Source organism: Oncorhynchus nerka, linkage group LG18 (genome assembly GCF_034236695.1).
Source record: "Oncorhynchus nerka isolate Pitt River linkage group LG18, Oner_Uvic_2.0, whole genome shotgun sequence".
Classification (NCBI taxonomy): Eukaryota; Metazoa; Chordata; class Actinopteri; order Salmoniformes; family Salmonidae; genus Oncorhynchus; species Oncorhynchus nerka.
Window position 1 is genome coordinate 17,707,480 of NC_088413.1, and position 19,216 is coordinate 17,726,695.

Sequence of the window (19,216 nt, forward strand, 5' to 3'; positions counted from 1 at the left end):
TTTTTTGGGTTCGTTTTTGACGAATTTGGCCTCTTATGATGTTTGTGCGGTATACTGTGTGTAATACAAGGCTGCAGGGAGGCTACTGCATCCATTCATTTGTCTGTTCAGTTGATGTGTATGGATTTGTCCTGCATTTATTTTAGTGTGCAGACATGCAGGGTGTGTTATATACAGACCTTTGAATGTGTATGTATCATTTTGTATAATATGCTTGGATTCTGTGCTTTCCATCTTGTAGAGTCACTGTGACTTCAGTTTCGAAAGGAGCTGATGGTTTACCTGCTTTGTTTTGTCCTTATTCAATAAAGGAACATAATGTTACACATTGTGTTTTTATATTCATATGGAATGTGTATTTGTTTATATGACAGAGTACTAGGGCCACACTGAAGAAAAAGGATAAAGTCATAAATTTATGAGGCTGGTTCTTTCTGCAGAAAAGCTACATATTGTTTTTACAGTTTTGATACTTATGACAATGTGATACTTAATATTCTGGCACATCAGCATGTCTTTGTTTATGAAACCATACTGAAGTACAATTTCACGAAATGCCCCACATCTGTCATTTTAACAACTGTCCTCCTTTAAAACAACTGGTTACAATATTATGACTTGTGTTTTTTTCCCCTCTGTGGCCCTAATATTCTATCATTTTATATATAGCCTTATAGTCTATGGGAAACTGTAAATTATCTAATGATAGCAACATCATCTAAAAATCATTTTTTATCCAAAATCATTGAAATTAATGATCACAAACGTTTAAATAATAACAGTGGGTCTAGTTATATGTGATAACAATGTATAGTGAGCAGTGAAATAACTATTGGTTTCCATTTGTGGTGACTGCTGACTGACATTAGGGATGAGATTAAATAGATCCTGGAATTTAGCCTGGTCTGGAGCAGGCTAGCTCCACAGAATAAATCTCCATGGTAATTTATACCATAACATATCCTCCTGCCCCCTATCCATCTTTAGTGCAACCGGATTACGGATCAATTGAGCCAGGATCACCAAGATATCCTGGCTTAATCCCTTATCCTAGTTTTGTGCAACAGGCCCCTGGTCCATAGCATCTGTTTGTTTACCTCTGGCTCTGGTCCATATCATCTGCTTGTTTACCTCTAGCTCTGGTCCATATCATCTGCTTGTTTACCTCTAGCACTGGTCCATAGCATCTGTTTGTTTACCTCTGGCTCTGGTCCATAGCATCTGTTTGTTTACCTCTGGCTCTGGTCCATAGCATCTGTTTGTTTACCTCTAGCTCTGGTCCATAGCATCTGTTTGTTTACCTCTAGCTCTGGTCCATAGCATCTGTTTGTTTACCTCTGGCTCTGGTCCATAGCATCTGTTTGTTTACCTCTGGCTCTGGTCCATAGCATCTGTTTGTTTACCTCTAGCTCTGGTCCATATCATCTGTTTGTTTACCTCTGGCTCTGGTCCATAGCATCTGTTTGTTTACCTCTGGCTCTGGTCCATAGCATCTGTTTGTTTACCTCTAGCTCTGGTCCATAGCATCTGTTTGTTTACCTCTGGCTCTGGTCCAGGTCTGGTCCATAGCATCTGTTTGTTTACCTCTTACCTCTGGCTCTGGTCCATATCATCTGTTTGTTTACCTCTAGCTCTGGTCCATAGCATCTGTTTGTTTACCTCTAGCTCTGGTCCATAGCATCTGTTTGTTTACTCTGGCTCTGGTCCATAGTTTGTTTACCTCATCTGTTTGTTTACCTCTGGCTCTGGTCCATAGCTCTGGTCCATAGCATCTGTTTGTTTACCTCTGGCTCTGGTCCATAGCATCTGTTTGTTTACCTCTAGCTCTGGTCCATAGCATCTGTTTGTTTACCTCTCTGGTCCAGCTCTGGTCCATATCATCTGTTTGTTTACTCTGGTCCATAGCATCTGTTTGCTCTCTGGTCCATAGCATCTGTTTGTTTACCTCTGGCTCTGGTCCATAGCATCTGTTTGTTTACCTCTAGCTCTGGTCCATAGCATCTGTTTGTTTACCTCTAGCTCTGGTCCATATCATCTGTTTGTTTACACCTAGCTCTGGTCCATAGCATCTGTTTGTTTACACCTAGCTCTGGTCCATAGCATCTGTTTGTTTACACCTAGCTCTGGTCCATAGCATCTGTTTGTTTACCTCTAGCTCTGGTCCATATCATCTGCCTCTGTCTTGTTCTGTCTGTGGCTGTACTGTCCTTGTCCCCAAAGATCTCTGGTCCATAGACCAGAGGAGTGCTGTTGTGACAAGGTCAGAGGTCGTCTCGTCTACAGAACTAACTTACAAAGGCTCTGGTCCACCTAGCATCTGTTTGTTTACCTCTGGCTCTGGTCCATAGCATCTGTTTACCTTTACCTCTGCTTGCTCTGGTCCATAGCATCTGTTTGTTTACTCTGGTCTAGCTCTGGTCCATAGCATCTGTTTGTTTACCTCTAGCTCTGGTCCATATCATCTGTTTGTTTACCTCTGGCTCTGGTCCATAGCATCTGTTTGTTTACCTCTAGCTCTGGTCCATAGCATCTGTTTGTTTACCTCTGGCTCTGGTCCATAGCATCTGTTTGTTTACCTCTGGCTCTGGTCCATAGCATCTGTTTGTTTACCTCTGGCTCTGGTCCATAGCATCTGTTTGTTTACCTCTAGCTCTGGTCCATAGCATCTGTTTGTTTACCTCAAGGTCTGGTCCATAGCATCTGTTTGTTTACCTCTGGCTCTGGTCCATATCATCTGTTTGTTTACCTCTAGCTCTGGTCCATAGCATCTGTTTGTTTACATCTAGCTCTGGTCAATAGCCTCTGTTTGTTTACCTCTAGCTCTGGTCCATAGCATCTGTTTGTTTACCTCTGGCTCTGGTCCATAGCATCTGTTTGTTTACCTCTAGCTCTGGTCCATAGCATCTGTTTGTTTACCTCTAGCTCTGGTCCATATCATCTGTTTGTTTACACCTGGCTCTGGTCCATAGCATCTGTTTGTTTACCTCTGGCTCTGGTCCATAGCATCTGTTTGTTTACCTTTAGCTCTGGTCCATAGCATCTGTTTGTTTACCTCTGGCTCTGGTCCATATCATCTGTTTGTTTACACCTAGCTCTGGTCCATATCATCTGTTTGTTTACACCTAGCTCTGGTCCATAGCATCTGTTTGTTTACACCTAGCTCTGGTCCATAGCATCTGTTTGTTTACCTCTAGCTCTGGTCCATAGCCTCTGTTTGTTTACCTCTAGCTCTGGTCCATATCATCTGTTTGTTTACACCTAGCTCTGGTCCATAGCATCTGTTTGTTTACCTCTGGCTCTGGTCCATAGCATCTGTTTGTTTACCTCTGGCTCTGGTCCATAGCCTCTGTTTGTTTACCTCTGGCTCTGGTCCATAGCATCTGTTTGTTTACCTCTAGCTCTGGTCCATAGCATCTGTTTGTTTACACCTAGCTCTGGTCCATAGCATCTGTTTGTTTACCTCTAGCTCTGGTCCATAGCATCTGTTTGTTTACACCTAGCTCTGGTCCATAGCATCTGTTTGTTTACACCTAGCTCTGGTCCATAGCATCTGTTTGTTTACCTCTAGCTCTGGTCCATAGCCTCTGTTTGTTTACCTCTGGCTCTGGTCCATAGCATCTGTTTGTTTACCTCTAGCTCTGGTCCATAGCATCTGTTTGTTTACACCTAGCTCTGGTCCATAGCATCTGTTTGTTTACCTCTAGCTCTGGTCCATAGCCTCTGTTTGTTTACCTCTAGCTCTGGTCCATATCATCTGTTTGTTTACACCTAGCTCTGGTCCATAGCATCTGTTTGTTAACCTCTGGCTCTGGTCCATAGCATCTGTTTGTTTACCTCTGGCTCTGGTCCATAGCATCTGTTTGTTTACCTCTGGCTCTGGTCCATAGCATCTGTTTGTTTACCTCTAGCTCTGGTCCATAGCATCTGTTTGTTTACCTCTAGCTCTGGTCCATAGCATCTGTTTGTTTACACCTAGTTCTGGTCCATAGCCTCTGTTTGTTTACCTCTAGCTCTGGTCCATATCATCTGTTTGTTTACCTCTGGCTCTGGTCCATAGCATCGGTTTGTTTACCTCTGGCTCTGGTCCATAGCATCTGTTTGTTTACCTCTAGCTCTGGTCCATAGCATCTGTTTGTTTACCTCTAGCTCTGGTCCATAGCATCTGTTTGTTTACCTCTGGCTCTGTGGGTTGAGGTATGTCCTCAAAAATGGCATCGTATTAACACACGAATCATTTACCACATAATCTTCATCTCAATAATTCCCACACCTGCAAATCAAAATGTGTTTACACACGCAAGCACGCACACACCCCTGACGAAAAAATATTGCAGTCAGAGTGCAGTATAACTGCAGTGTTCTGCCAAAAAAATATTGCAGTCAGAGTGCAGTATAACTGCAGTGTTCTGCCAACAAAATATTGCAGTCAGAGTGCAGTATAACTGCAGTGTTCTGCCAACAAAATATTACAGTCAGAGTGTAGTATAACTGCAGTGTTCTGCCAACACTGCGTCCAAAATAAGTTTTTTTTAATGTAACAATTTCGCAGTGTAACTGCAGTTATCTGTAATTACTGTCTCCAAAATACCAGTTGACTGCCGTCACTGCACTTTTACTGCAGTTTCAAAACTGCAATCTTTTTTTGTAAGGGACATAAATGCATATTGCAACAATAACAGCTGTTGATAGATGTCATGATCAATGGCATATACATTTGCAGTTTTGAAAAACATTTGGTTTGAAGTAGGCGACTGTAGGCCTCGTTGAAATCCTGCAAACAGGTCTTTGGAAACATCAGGAAAGCTAAATTAGCATCATAAACAGCCTAATAAATATTCGCCTCCATATCGTCTCATTTGGTTAAGTTCAAATTCACATCACTAGGCTACATACATGAATAACCTACCTCGTTCTTATCTCTGTCAAATCGAACAGAGTAGGTCTAGACGAGGGTTTGTGAGACAATGCTGTTTTTGTTCTTTAGGTAGGCCTAGGTTACAATATACAGTTGAAGTGGGAAGTTTACATCCACTTAGATTGCAGTCATTATAACTTGTTTTTCAACCTCTCCACAAATGTCTTGTTAACAAACTATAGTTTTGGCAAGTCGGTTAGGACATCCACTTTGTGCATGACACAAGTCATTTTTCCAACTATTGTTTACTGTAACGAATCTCTTCTTCGTCTGAGGAAGAGTAGTTAAGATCGGACCAATATGCAGCGTGGTAAGTGTCCATGTTAATTTATTAGAACTGAACACACAAAACAAAATCGTGAATGACAGAAACGAAACAGTTCTGTCAGGTGATAAACACAAAACAACTACCCACAAATCATAGTGGGAACACAGACTACCTAAGTATGGTTCTCAATCAGAGACAACGATTGACAGCTGCCTCTGATTGGCAGCTGTCAGAGACAACCCCCCTCCTCCCAGAATGGGGCACCTGCTTACACATACTGCTTTGTCTGAATGTATCTATGCAGTGCCAATAGGACACAATCTACTGTCATTACTGTATTACAGTACAGTGACACTTGCACAATCACAACAAAAGTATTGGACTGTAACTCTGTTCCTCTCAAATGGAACCCTGTACAGCTGCTTCATCGTAAGTTGGTGTTGACGCAAGATGTGGCAGAGTGTCGACATACTGACACGGTTGATATTATGGAATGTTGTGTGATCTGCCATGATTTGCTCTCGTAGTTGATGTAGGCGGATGGTCTTGTTTACCAACACTAGATTGACAATGGCCAGTTCCTGTTGTCGTGGAAATTTCCTCTATTTACCAAATCATGAGAGCAAACCACAACACACAAGTCAGAGTTAGTTATCAAGGTCCATCTTTAATTATATGAGCTCTATCACAATCCTGTGACTCTCAGATCAATTCAGTGTCTCTCAATGAATTCTCTGAGAGCCCCACTACAATGCAACTGAGATCCTTTAATAGCAAAGAACACACATAGTCAGACAGCATAGACATAATAAATAGTTCAGCTTTGTCTCCTTACTCAAACCCCAGAACCATAAACCAATCCTCCATATCAACAGGCATATATCAAATTGTCATTTAGATACAACCAACCCTAAATACAAACTCACGGAGAGGATAGAATGATTCCAGACACTGCCATCCTCCATGGGAAAAGTAGGGAGTGAACTGGCACACACACAGTGGAGCAAAAGATATGTTTACACATGATGACACTTTGACCTCTCCCCTCTCTGCGGCCCATGCAACTTAGTCTTGACATAGAACAGATAACTGTAACCCCGCCACAGTATTATACAAAAATACCATTCTGATGAGAAGTAACTTACAAACATATGATGAATATAAAACATCTTACAAATGTTACCAACAAATTCTGAATCTTCCACGACACTGTTCGTGGTGAACAGACGTTGCCGTCCACTGCCGAATTCAGATATGTTTGATTTTGAATAGAAGTGTTTCCCCAATGATTGCAAGAGATCTCATTCTTGAATGAAGTGTCTAATGTAACAAACAGTGTGTAATGTTTTGTAAGTGTTTTGCAGAATTGCAAACAAAGTGCAAAGCAGAAAATGTGTTTGTACTTTTGGTGCCTTTGTTTAAGGGATGGTTGCAAAAGTTAAGGTTTTGATGCTTTTGTCTGAGCATTCACTTTCAGTGTGTCAGCAATCGGCAGAAACTGTAAACAGAATATCCAGTGTTTGTTAAGAGGGGGGAGAAGATGTTTGGAGAGAGGGAGATAGATGGGGGGGATGTTTGGAGAGAGGGAGATAGATGGGGGGGGATGTTTGGAGAGAGGGAGATGATTTGGAGAGAGGGAGATAGATGGGGGGGATGTTTGGAGAGAGGGAGATAGATGGGGGGTGTTTGGAGAGAGGGAGATAGATGGGGGGGGGATGTTTGGAGAGAGGGAGATAGATGGGGGAGGGATGATCATTGCACTCTTGATTTCTAAGAAAAGGGTTTTCATTGATACACTCAAACACAAACCACACATGTACACACATTCAGCCAATCAAGAATTAGCTGATTAGAAATCCCAGGTGTGTTTGAGAATTGACGACCTGCGGATAACAGAATCATCAACACAACTGATCGATTGTTCAATCATCTGTTTATCCTCAGATTTTGTGTGGCTTGTGGAAGGAGAGAATGCATGCTCTGGTCGATTGGAGGTGAAGTCCAATCAGTCCTGGGCCTCAGTGTGTGAAGCTGACTTTGACTGGCCGGATGCAGAGGTAGTTTGTCAGGAGCTTCTCAGGAGCTTCTCTGTCCAGATTTCAGAGCAGTTCATGTACCTCTCTCTCTCTGACTTTTTCACACACATTATTTCTCTCTTTGTCTTACTCTCTCTCTCTCTCTGACTCTCTATCTCTCTCACAAACATTATTTCTCCCTTTGTCTTACTCTCTCTCTCTCTCTCTCTCTCTCTCTCTGTCTAGCTACACTACTCAGTCTGTTGCAGGGATGGAGTAGGTGTGCAGGGAAAGTGGATTTACATAATTTAGGCGGGGCCACAATAGCGGGCCCTGACTGGGACATCAACGAAGCAACTGTGGTGTGCAGACAGCTGGACTGTGGTTCTGCAGTTTCAGCAACACGAGGCAGTTACTTTGGCAGAGGATCTGGATTTGTCACACAGATGTATTTTTCATGCAGAGGATCTGGATTAGTCACACAGATGTATTTTTCATGCAGAGGATCTGGATTAGTCACACAGATGTATTTTTCATGCAGAGGATCAGAGTCTGAACTGCGTCGATGCCCATTCTCATACGCCGGCTTCGGAAGCTTTTCTCACGGCGAAGGCGATGCCGGTGTGGTCTGTTCAGGTTAGACTTGTTGGTTAGATGGTGTGGAGTTGTTTGTCTTTTTACTGAGTCACTCTTGTTGTACATGATGTAATAGCTTTCTGAAGTGAGGAGAAGTTTCCATTGATAGGACATTTACAGACACTTTTCAGCTTTCAGGTTCTAGCATTGTATTGATACTCAGGAAACATATTTGTTTTGTGTGTTTGACTATTTCCGTGATAGTTTGGCTCCATTAACACTATCAGAGGAACTGCTCTATTGCATTAAATTATGACTAATTAATCAAATAGAAATCCTCAATTATAATGAACTGCTATTGTATTTCAAAGTCCATAAGTTGCTGTAGGCCCTTCATCTTTGAAATAGAATAACAATAAACCTCATAAACAGGGTAGGTATCTATTTGTGTTGCTCTGTGAGGGAGGGTGTTATTAATCACTTCCACTTACTTCCCCATCGATGATGTCATCACATCTAAATGAAGAAGGTCATTAGATGTTCCATCCTCTTCTCCAGATCTCCTGGTCCAGCCTGATATCTCCCTGAATGTCTCAACGGAAGGGGTGTACAGGGGCTACCCGGGGCCCGAGCCGTAATGGGGCCACATCTTCCCCATTACCTGCTCCACTCAGCCACAGTACCCAGGAGGCTCCTTCCTCCTCACGTTCACCGGCTCCAACAGAACACAGACCCAGCCAGCTGTCAATCACTCTTCTGCCTTCCTCTTCCCTGCTGCAGATGACTCCCACCAAGGAAACTACTGCTGTGTTTATAAGAATGATGTTTTCTCTCATAACTTCTCCTCTGAGAGTGAGCTCCTCTCTCTAAACCGTAACAGGTACCAGACGTAACTTTAACTGACAGACTCTGATTCACAGATGGTTCTGATGCTAATCACTAGGATGCCAACCAATATGTGTCTCTGTTCCAGCCTCTCCTCTGCCAGCTGTCATCATCAGACTGGTCATAGTGCTGCTGACCACCACAGCTACGTTTCTGCTCTGCAAGTCAAGAGTCAGGTAAACAAAAGATTTATGCATAGAGGTTGTATACGAACTAGTTGGGAGATGGACTGTCATGGTGTGTGTGTGTGTGTGTGTGTGTGTGTGTGTGTGTGTGTGTGTGTGTGTGTGTGTGTGTGTGTGTGTGTGTGTGTGTGTGTGTGTGTATTGAGATCCCTTTCAGTAAACAGTAGTCTCCTGGTGCTGTCTCTTTAGGTCAGTAGGTGTCAACAGAGAGCTGGATAGCGGTGCGTGGAGGGGTTGCCCCTGCATCCCAGGAGGGAGGGCTGCTGGCAGAGAGAGGGGAGAGCAGCCCAGAGGACAGGAGGAAGAGGATGAGTAGGAGGCAAGTCTTTGAACACACTGCCCAAGATCAGGTTACACACACACACATCTTCAGAATAAGCTATTTAAGATATAGGTCATTTCCACTTAGTAATTTCCACAAAATGAGGAAATGGACATTAGTCGGGGTGGGGGGGAGATGATGCATTTCTAACCTTTTAATATCTCTCCAGTTTGCCCACATACACACATATTTTCAGAATAATCAATGTAAAGATATAGGTAATTTCCACAGTTCTGAGTACAGTATGTCCTGAGTAATTTCCTGTATATAAAACCCTGATACTAGCTGGGACTGGTGGGGGTGTGAGAAAGAAAGGTGGAGCAGAGAAAATGTATATGATGGAAACAAAATGATACGTGATTTTAATTTCATATTTTGGCAACTTTCTCAACTATATTTACTCATAACTCTTTTCTTGAATTACAGATTTGTACACATGTTGCAGTTTAGTGCTGCTTTGCATAACTAATGTATCCTATATCCCATAACCTGTGTTTTTACGAATTTATGGCTGTGTCACAAATATCACCCTATTTTGACCAGTGCCCTATAGTGCAGTATGTATGGAAAGTGCACTAAATCAAAAATTGATTGATGTAGAAAATAATGCTTGTGTAAATAATAAATATATATATATATGTGTGTGTGTGTTTTTGTATCAAAAAACTGTATGTTATCAGTGCATAGTACACACATATGGGTTTGTGCAAGACTGATACAGCTACTGTAAATTGTACATTTTCAGATTTTAAATGTTCTCATTAATATTTACTTGAATATTGATGTTACTAGTTTTTGTTTTTTATATTAGCTACAGATGATAGAAACTACTACTACAGTAACTACTACATAGGACATTCTGTATGTGATATTATGCATTGGGGTGGCAGGGTAGCCTAGTGGTTAGAGCGCTGGACTAGTTCAAATCCCTGAGCTGACAAGGTGCAAATCTGGCGTTCTGTCCCTGAACAGACAGTTGACCCAGTGTTCCTAGGCCGTCATTGAAAATAAGAATTTGTTCTTAACTGACTTGCCTAGATAAAAAAAAATATCCTGAATGCTTTGTTTATATTCATTGATTGGTCTATCTGGTAAATAAAAGGTCATTGATGTTACAGAAAACATATAAAATTTTATTCAGAAACTAAAACTTTGATTCGTGTGTATTTTATTTTTGATCAAATACTTTACAACGCATGCTGGTATTGGGGTAATGCGCAACAATGGTAATTACGGTAAAGAACCCAACCCCTATCCTGTGTGTGTGCTCGTCATCTCGCACTCAGGGAAGGGAAAATAGGAAAACTGTCGGGAAGGAAGAGCAGTGAACACGCCGAGGAACATACATATTATGTATTCTAGATTGGTCCTAAAAGAGTACACAGTCAAGGGGGGCTATAAGCTAGTCACTTTCAGCGTTAGTTTACCCATGTGTGTGTAATCTAGGTAAAGTTATTCGCTGAATAGGGGAAATTCGACTTCACTACTCGGACGTGCAGTGGGCTAAGAACGCCCAGAACAGCAGCAGTTGGAAATCTGAGTCTGTTTCGATAGGCCTGGATCCCTGTTCAAACAACGTCTGGGGACTTGCATGAAAACAACAAAAGAACCACCCGAAATTGGTAATTCAGTACATTGTTTTTCAATCATTTGAGCTAAGTGTCTGAACGTATACAAAAAAATAGTTAACGTTTGCTAGTTAGCAAGCGGTCGCTAGCGGTGTTGTAGTTTGGTTAGCTAACGTTAGATGTCTACAGTTAGCGATTTGTAACTTAGCTATAATATAGCTACTGTATTCGGCTGTATTTGTTTTGCACTCATTGCACTACTGTCCAATAATAGCGACTTGCTTAGTTACCTATTAATAAGATAACATTAGCGTAAAACAATCGTCGTTAGTTAGTTTCTGCTAGCCAACGAGCTAACGTTTGCTTGAGAGCGAGTGTGACGTTTGTCACCTAGTTAACGTTACCCAACTAACAATTGAGTTATGTGAAGTTTACAAAATTGTCTACCTAACAAGCATTTTATGGATTTAAGTTCCATGTACTTCACAGACTCCCGGCAGACAGTAAGTTGGCCACACTGTAGTCGTTAGGTCAAAGCCCGTCGGCAGAGTGAGCTACCAGATACTCCTCGTACACGGACGTTGGGCCGCTCACGAAATATGAGTCAAAGTCCACGTTAATCATTTTATCATAGGTCTCTATTACATCACCATCATGTGTAGATTGAGTTTTCTGCTGTCACCCCCCTCATGCAGTTAATGTGTAGCAGTGGTGTAGCGTTAATGACTCTTGTGAGAAGTTGTTCTCGACTAGCCAAGGTAGCTAACTAACGTTACATTGTTTAGGAAGTGCTCTGTACTAAACTTTATCCCCTGTCATATTTGCCAAGAGTCTTTGTAAGAAATTGCCCGTGGAAAGGATGGGATATATCGAGATGTATGTGTTGAAGTCATGAACCAGCTGCAAAGTGTACTAACGACTACTGTAACATTACACGGCTGTGTACAGTAATAATTGTCCAACACCATCGGTGTTTTTTTTCTTCTGCTTTTCTGTTATGAAGGGGTGGCTCCCTCTTTCATGTCTTGGATTTCTTTGATATATTCACAATGAGAGCAAGATAGAAAGGGGGGCGGGAGAGGAAGAGAAGAACCTGTTTTGTGGGTCTTGGCCACGTTTTGGAATAGGATGGGTTTACATAGTCATTTAGCAGAAGCTCTTATCCAGAGTGTCTTACAAGAGAAATCAGGGTGAAGTGCCTTGCTCGAGGGCACATTGACATATTTTTTGTCTAGTCGGCTCGGGATTTGGACCAGCAACCTTTTGGTTTCTGGCCCAACACTCCTATCCGCTAGGCTGCCTGCCAATGGGTGGGGTAGAGTCAGGCGTGGTTGTTTCATTTGCACTCTCATGGTATGTAGAAAGACTTCAGAGTCCAACAGCGATGCCGTTGCCACCTTCTCAGTTCACACTATTTCAATGCAGGGTCTCCACCAGACGTGACCAGGGCCATGCATTGGTTTGTTCTGCTTTATATTGTATGCTACAGTTCCATGGTTTGTTGCTCCTCGCCACCAGTATCTATTGATCAAAAAGAGCACCGTACATACACATGCCGTCAACATTGACCAGTTGAAATTTTGGAGAAGCAGAGGGAACACGTTAGTACATGCTCTCTTTTCAGTAGTAGTAGGTTACTTCACCCCTTCGCCAAATTGAACACTTCTCATTTTACCCTCAAATGTAATTTGTGAGATGACTCTGTCGTTGAGTTCATACTAGAAGTTATTTCAAAGTGACTTGAGAGTTGTAGCCTAGCAATGTAGTAGCCTAGCAATGTAGTAGCCTAGCAATGTAGTAGCCTAGCAATGTAGTAGCCTAGCTCCAGCACACAGGCGGTGATTTTTATGCCAGGAGTATCATTTATGAACCTCTTTAATGACAGCCTTTCAAGTCACGCTATGGGTGTGGCCCAGACACATGCACGTCTGCTTGTACTGTATTTGCACCTTCCTAGGTTTGGCGCTACACCTGAGATGTGTTTATATTTCAACTGTTAACTTGGTGTTAAAAAAAATCCAATACTTTGCCAGTGGTTTTCAGAGTGAACATGTCAGCCATTTCATTTCCTGGTCACCTTTACTGGTCGTGCATGACTCCACTCTACCTGTATGTAAACAACAGGTGTGGCCATTTCACATTCTCTTCCCTCCATATATTTGATTGAGCATGACATCACACTGCTGTGTATCTGACTCCCTTTTCCCCAGTCAAAGAATTAACATGGCTAACTTTTTACTGTTGTCTTGCACTGCCCAATGTGCCTCTACTGTGTGTCCGTGTCAGAGGCCACCATACTCTGGCTAGTATTTAGTTTGCCTGCGGGGAGTGTTACATAGGCAGAAGTCTAGGACTGGCACTGGTGGTGTTTGGACTGAGGCCAAGGTTAAAACACACACACCAACTGCCCGTCTCTGTCGTCAGCCATTCAAATGTATCTGAGTCAGGAGCACCAGTACAGGGACCAGACCACAACAAGACTTTACCACACAGCAGCGATGACACTCAGTAAAACACTGGGGAATCAAGTTTGTGTGTGGTCTAGAGGTCGACCGATTAATCGGAATGGACGATTAATTAGGGCCAATTTCAAGTTTTCATAACAATCGGAAATCGGTATTTTTGGGCGCCGATTTGTCGTTTTGAAAAATTATTATTATTTTTAGACCTTTTTATTTAACTAGGCAAGTCAGTTAAGAACACATTCTTATTTTCAATGATGGCCTAGGAACAGTGGGTTAACTGCCTCGTTCAGGGGCAGAACGACAGATTTGTACCTTGTCAGCTCGGGGGTCCAATCTTGCAACCTTACAGTTAACTAGTCCAACGCAATAACGACCTGCCTGTCTCGTTGCACTCCACAAGGAGACTGCCTTTACGCGAATGTAGTAAGCCAGGTTAAGTTGCTAGTTAGCATTAAACTTATCATATAAAAAACAATCAATCATAATCACTAGTTAACTACACATGGTTGATGATATTATCTAGCATGTCCTGCGTTGCATATAATCTGACTGAGCATACAAGCATTAAGTATCTGACTAAGCGGTGGTAGGCAGAAGCAGGCGCATAAACATTAATTCAAACAGGACTTTAGTGCGTTTTGCCAGCAGCTCTTCGTTGTGCGTCAAGCATTGCGCTGTTTATGATTTCAAGCCTATCAACTCCCGAGATGAGGCTGGTGTAACCGAAGTGAAATGGCTAGCTAGTTAGCGCACGCTAATAGCGTTTCAAACTTCCCTCGCTCTGAGCCTTGGGGTGGTTGTTTCCCTTACTCTGCATGGGTAACGCTGCTTCGATGGCGGCTGTTGTCGTTGTGTTGCTGGTTCGAGCCCAGGGAGGAGCGTGGAGAGGGATGGAAGCTATACTGTTACACTGGCAATACTAAAGTGCCTATAATAACATCTAATAGTCAAAGGTTAAGGAAATACAAATGGTATAGAGGGAAATAGTCCTATAATTCCTACAATAACTACAACCTAAAATTGAAGACTCATGTTAAAAGAAACCACCAGCTTTCATATGTTCTCATGTTCTGAGCAAGGAACTGAAACGTTAGCTTTCTTACATAGCACATATTGCACTTTTACTTTCTTCTCCAACACTTTGTTTTTGCATTATTTAATCCAAATTGAACATGTTTCATTATTTATTTGAGGCTAAATTGATTTTGTTGATGTATTATATTAAGTTAAAATAAGGGTTCATTCAGTATTGTTGTACTTTTTTGGTCCTCCAATAATCTGTATCAGTATCGGAGTTGAAAAATCATAATTGGTCGACCTCTAGTGTGGTCCTTGCATATTACTACCCAATCACTATAAAACTATTATTTCCATGTAGTATGGAAACATACTGATCAGGCCTCATGTCAGTGGAAGCTAACTGCTACTGATTGAGGACTTTTGTATCTGGAGATTTAACTGGTCACGCTGAGACACTTTTTTTTTCTTTTTTTAGAAAATGTTTTTTATAATATTTTTGATATTTTCTTCAGATGTGGTTTATTTTTTTAACTCATATTTTACCAGGTAAGTTGACTGAGAACAGGTTCTCATTTACAGCAACAGCCTGGAGAGAGGGTGAATAAGCCAATTGGAAGCTGGGGATTATTAGGTGGCAGTGATGGTGATGAGGGGTCAGATTTGGAATTTAGCCAGGACACTGGGGTTAACACCCCTTACGACAATTACCATGAGATCTTTAGTGACCACAGAGAGTCAGGACACACGTTTAACGTCCCGTCCACAAGCCTGCACCCTACACAGGGCAATGTCCCCAATCACTGCCCTGGGGAATTGGGATATTTTATTTTAGACCAGAGGAAAGAGTGCCTCCTACTGGCCCTCCAACACCACTTCCAACAGCGTCTTGTCTCCCATCCAGGGACTGACCAGGACTAACCCTGCTTAGCTTCAGGGGCAAGCCAGCATTGGGATACAGGGTGGTATGCTGTTGGCATTGATCTAGATTAGTTAGTGGTATTTACCTACAATCCTACATACATGTGTTGACTGAGAATGCATCATGCACATTGGTGGGTTAGTTTTGTGTGTGAGAACTGTGTAGGGTCGGGAGCAGTAAATGGCTGTCTAATACCCATGCTATCCCATCAGTGGACACACAGGATTCACCACTGGGCTAACTGCTTTAATAATGGAGGGGCTAACGATGGCCCCACCTGCACTTAAGGCCTGCGCTGGACTGGACTTGTTAGAAACATCAGCATTATGGTGATGAAGCCTGATGCTCAGAGATCTCCATATATGCATACAGCCTAGGCTAGATACTTTGTTCTCCTTGAAATGGGAAATGATTTCCACAGCCTGTAAGTAACGGAATATAACTCAGAAACACAACACCACAGTACAGCCATACACGGCGGCAAGCAAATCTTTAGGTTGACTCAGCGTGATATCTCTGCTGTCTCATTCAACATCCTTTAGGGTGACTGAGCCTGATATCACTGCTGTCTGTTTCAATAGCTGTCGTGTGTGTCTTAGAACACACTACAAAGAATCTAGAATCCTAGTCAACTGATCACTGGTGTCGCCTTCAGTCTTTCAACAGCTGATAGTCTAGAAAGAACCTAGAATCCTAGCCAACTGGTCACCTTTAGTCTCTTTCAACAGCTGATAGAAATATCCTAGAACCCTAACTGGCATGCTTAGTGAGGTCAAAATTACATGTAGCACATTCAGGATGACAGAGCCTCATATCACTGGTGTCTCACCTCCAGTCTCTGAACAGCTGCTGTCTCTGTGTCTCACAACACAGTCTAAGGCTGTGTTTAGGCAGGCAGCCCAATTCTGATATTTTTTCTCTCCAATAATTTGTCCGTTGACCAATCTGATTGGATGTGATTGGCCAAAAGACCAATTAGTGGGAAAAACATCAGAATTGGCCTGCCTGTCTGAACGCAGCCCTAGAATCCTAGAAATCTGGCACATGATTTTAGGGGCATGGCCATTTGGCTTCAAAATGTGTTCAATCTGCCAGGGCAGTGTTTAAAAAAAAAAAAACTCAGTCAGGCTTCCAACTTACTCTTAAAAGTTGTAATAGTAGAATGCACAAGGTGAAATTTCGATATTGGGTAGTACATCATCAGGTCATGTCAGTCATTGCATACCTCAAAGAGCTATTTATAACTAGTCCATGTCATCTGTTTTTAGCACATAGATTTTGAGTCACTTAAATATCACATGAATAGACATTAGACATGGCAAAATGTATAGAATTGCAAGAAAATTAGCTATATAACAATGTTCTCTGCACCCAATGACAAAATGTGAATAATTGCAGAAAATAAGCTTTAAACCAGCAACATTTTCTCTCCTCCAACAAGCGGGGTGCAAATAGTTTGTGTCATGAACATTACATTCTCTGGAAACAGCTCTGATGGACAATCCTGCAGTTTGCATGCCAATTGCACACTCCCTCAAAACCTGAGACATCTGTGGCAATGTGTTGTGACAAAACTGCACATTTTTGCGGCCTTTTAGTGCCCCCAGCACAAGGTGCACCTGTGTAATGATCATGCTGTTTAATCAGCTTCTTCATATGCGACACCTGTCAGGTGGATGGATTATTTTGGCAGAGGAGAAATGTTCACTAACAGAGATGTTCATTTCTTTTGAGAAATAAGCTTTTTGTGCTTACAGAAGATTTCTGTTGTCTTTAATTTCAGCTAATGAAACATGTGACCAACACTTTATGTTGCGTTTTTATTCACTCTACATACACACACACTTTGTTACGTTACAGCCTTATTCTAAAAGGTATTAAAATAAAAAACATTCCTCAGCAACCTACACACAATACCCCATAATGACAAAGTGAAAACTGGTTTTTAGACAGTTTTGCAACAACAAAAAATATATAATACAGAAATACAGTATTTACATAAGTATTCAGACCCTTTGCTCTGAGACTTGAAATTGAGCTCAGGTGTATCCTGTTTCCATTGATCATCCTTGAGATGTTTCTTCAACGTGATTGGAGTCCACCTATGGTAAATTCAATTGATTTGACATGATTTGGAAAGGCACACACCTGTCTATATAAGGTCCGATAGTTGACAGTGCATGTCAGAGCAAAAACCAAACCATGGAGGTCAAAGGAATTGTCCATAGAGCGCAGAGACAGGATTGTATCGAGGCACAGATCTGGGGGAAGGGTACCAAAACATTTCTGCAGCATTGGAGGTCCCCAAGAACATATTGGCCTCCATTCTTAAATGGAAGAAGTTTGGAACCACCAAGACTCTTCCTTCAGTTGGACACCCAGCCAAACAGAACAATTAGGGGAGAATTGCCTTGGTGAGCAAGGTGACCAAGAACCCGATGGTCACTCTGACAGAGCTTGAGAGTTCCTCTGTGCAGATGGGAGAACCTTCCAGAAGGACAACCATCTCTACAGCACTCCACCAATCAGGCCTCTATGGTAGAGTGGCCAGATGGAAGCCATTCCTCAGTAAAAGGCACATGACAGCCTGCTTGGAGTTTCTCAGACCATGAGAAACAAGATTCTCTGGTCTGATGAAACCAAGGTTCCAAGTATTTGACCTGAACGCCAAGCGTCACTTCTGGAGGAAACATGGTACCATCCCTATGATGAAGCATGGTGGTGGCAGCATCATGTCTGGAGGAAACCTGGTACCATCCCTATGATGAAGCATGGTGGTGGCAGCATCATGTCTGGAGGAAACCTGGTACCATCCCTATGATGAAGCATGGTGGTGGCAGCATCATGCTGTGGGGATGTTTTTCAGCAGCACGGAGACTAGTCAGGATCGAGGGAAACCTGAACGGAGCAAAGTACAGAGATCCTTGATGAAAACCTGCTCCAGAGCGCTCAGGACCTCAGACTGGGGTGAAGGTTCACCTTCCAACAGTACAACAACTCTAAGCACACAGCCAAGACAATGCAGGAGTGGCTTTAGGGACAAGTCTTTGAATGTCCAGCCAGAGCCCGGACTGAACCCAATCGAACCAATGTTGTGAAGTGGCCCAGACATGAATCTGATCGAAAATGTCTTATAAAAATGTCTTACTTCTAGTTGAAGCACCTTTGGCAGTGTTTACAGCATTGAGTCTTGGGTATGACGCCTCAAGCTTAGCACACCTGTATTTGGGGAATTTCTGGAATTTCAGGTCTGGAGACCTGAAAAAAGCTGTGCCGCCATGCTCCCCATCCACCCTGACAGAGCTTGAGGATCTGCAGAGAAGAATGGGAGAAATTCCCCAAATACAGGTGTGCTAAGCTTGAGGCGTCATACCCAAGACTCAATGCTGTAATCACTGCCAAAGGTGCTTTAACTAGAAGTATGGAGTAAAGGTTCTGAATACTTCTGTACATGTGATATCAGTATTTCTCATGTTCTCAACTTTCATTATCAAGCAGCCAATCTTTTTAACAATCAATGCTAATTGTTGCATCTTTAGATCTTCCCTCTTAATTTTTAAAGGATATTTTCATCTCTGTCATATGAAACTATTCGGTGTGCTTTGGAGAACGGTGTTTTCCCACTAATTGGAATTTGGAATGTATAATGTGAGTAAATAAGTTATTAGGCTATCTGTTTAGGATATTTATTTCTCGCACAGAATGACAATTTGACCAATAGAATAGGTCAACTTTTTGAACTATGGGGGATAGTAAATTGACAGGCTAGTGCTTTTGCTGTTTGTTACTCATCTTGATGTCTGATGAAGGTGAATGTGGACAGTGGTTCTAACTTCCTCAGAATGGGAGAAGGAACACCGTAGCATCCCTGACGTGTCTGTCTTCACTCCCAGCCTACTTCAGAGCTGAGATGTCTGTGAGAAGGAGGAGGAGGAACACCGTAGCATCCCTGACGTGTCCTCCTTCACTCCCAGCCTACTTCAGAGCTGAGATGCCTGTGAGAAGAAGGAGGAGGAACACCGTAGCATCCCTGACGTGTCCTTCTTCACTCCTAGCCTACTTCAGAGCTGAGATGCCT

General features: G+C 42.4%; 1 protein-coding gene across 7 annotated transcripts in view; it reads left to right on the forward strand.

The window, feature by feature from the left end:
* Positions 1-10,430: 10,430 nt before the first annotated feature.
* ctnnd1 (catenin (cadherin-associated protein), delta 1) overlaps positions 10,431-19,216 on the forward strand; it is a 64,479-nt gene continuing 55,693 nt past the window's right edge. For all 7 annotated transcript variants that reach the window (XM_065003604.1, XM_065003605.1, XM_065003602.1 and 4 more), the window contains exon 1: positions 10,431-10,788. The gene's annotated coding sequence lies outside the window, so the exon portion shown is untranslated. The remainder of the gene's footprint in view (positions 10,789-19,216) is intronic.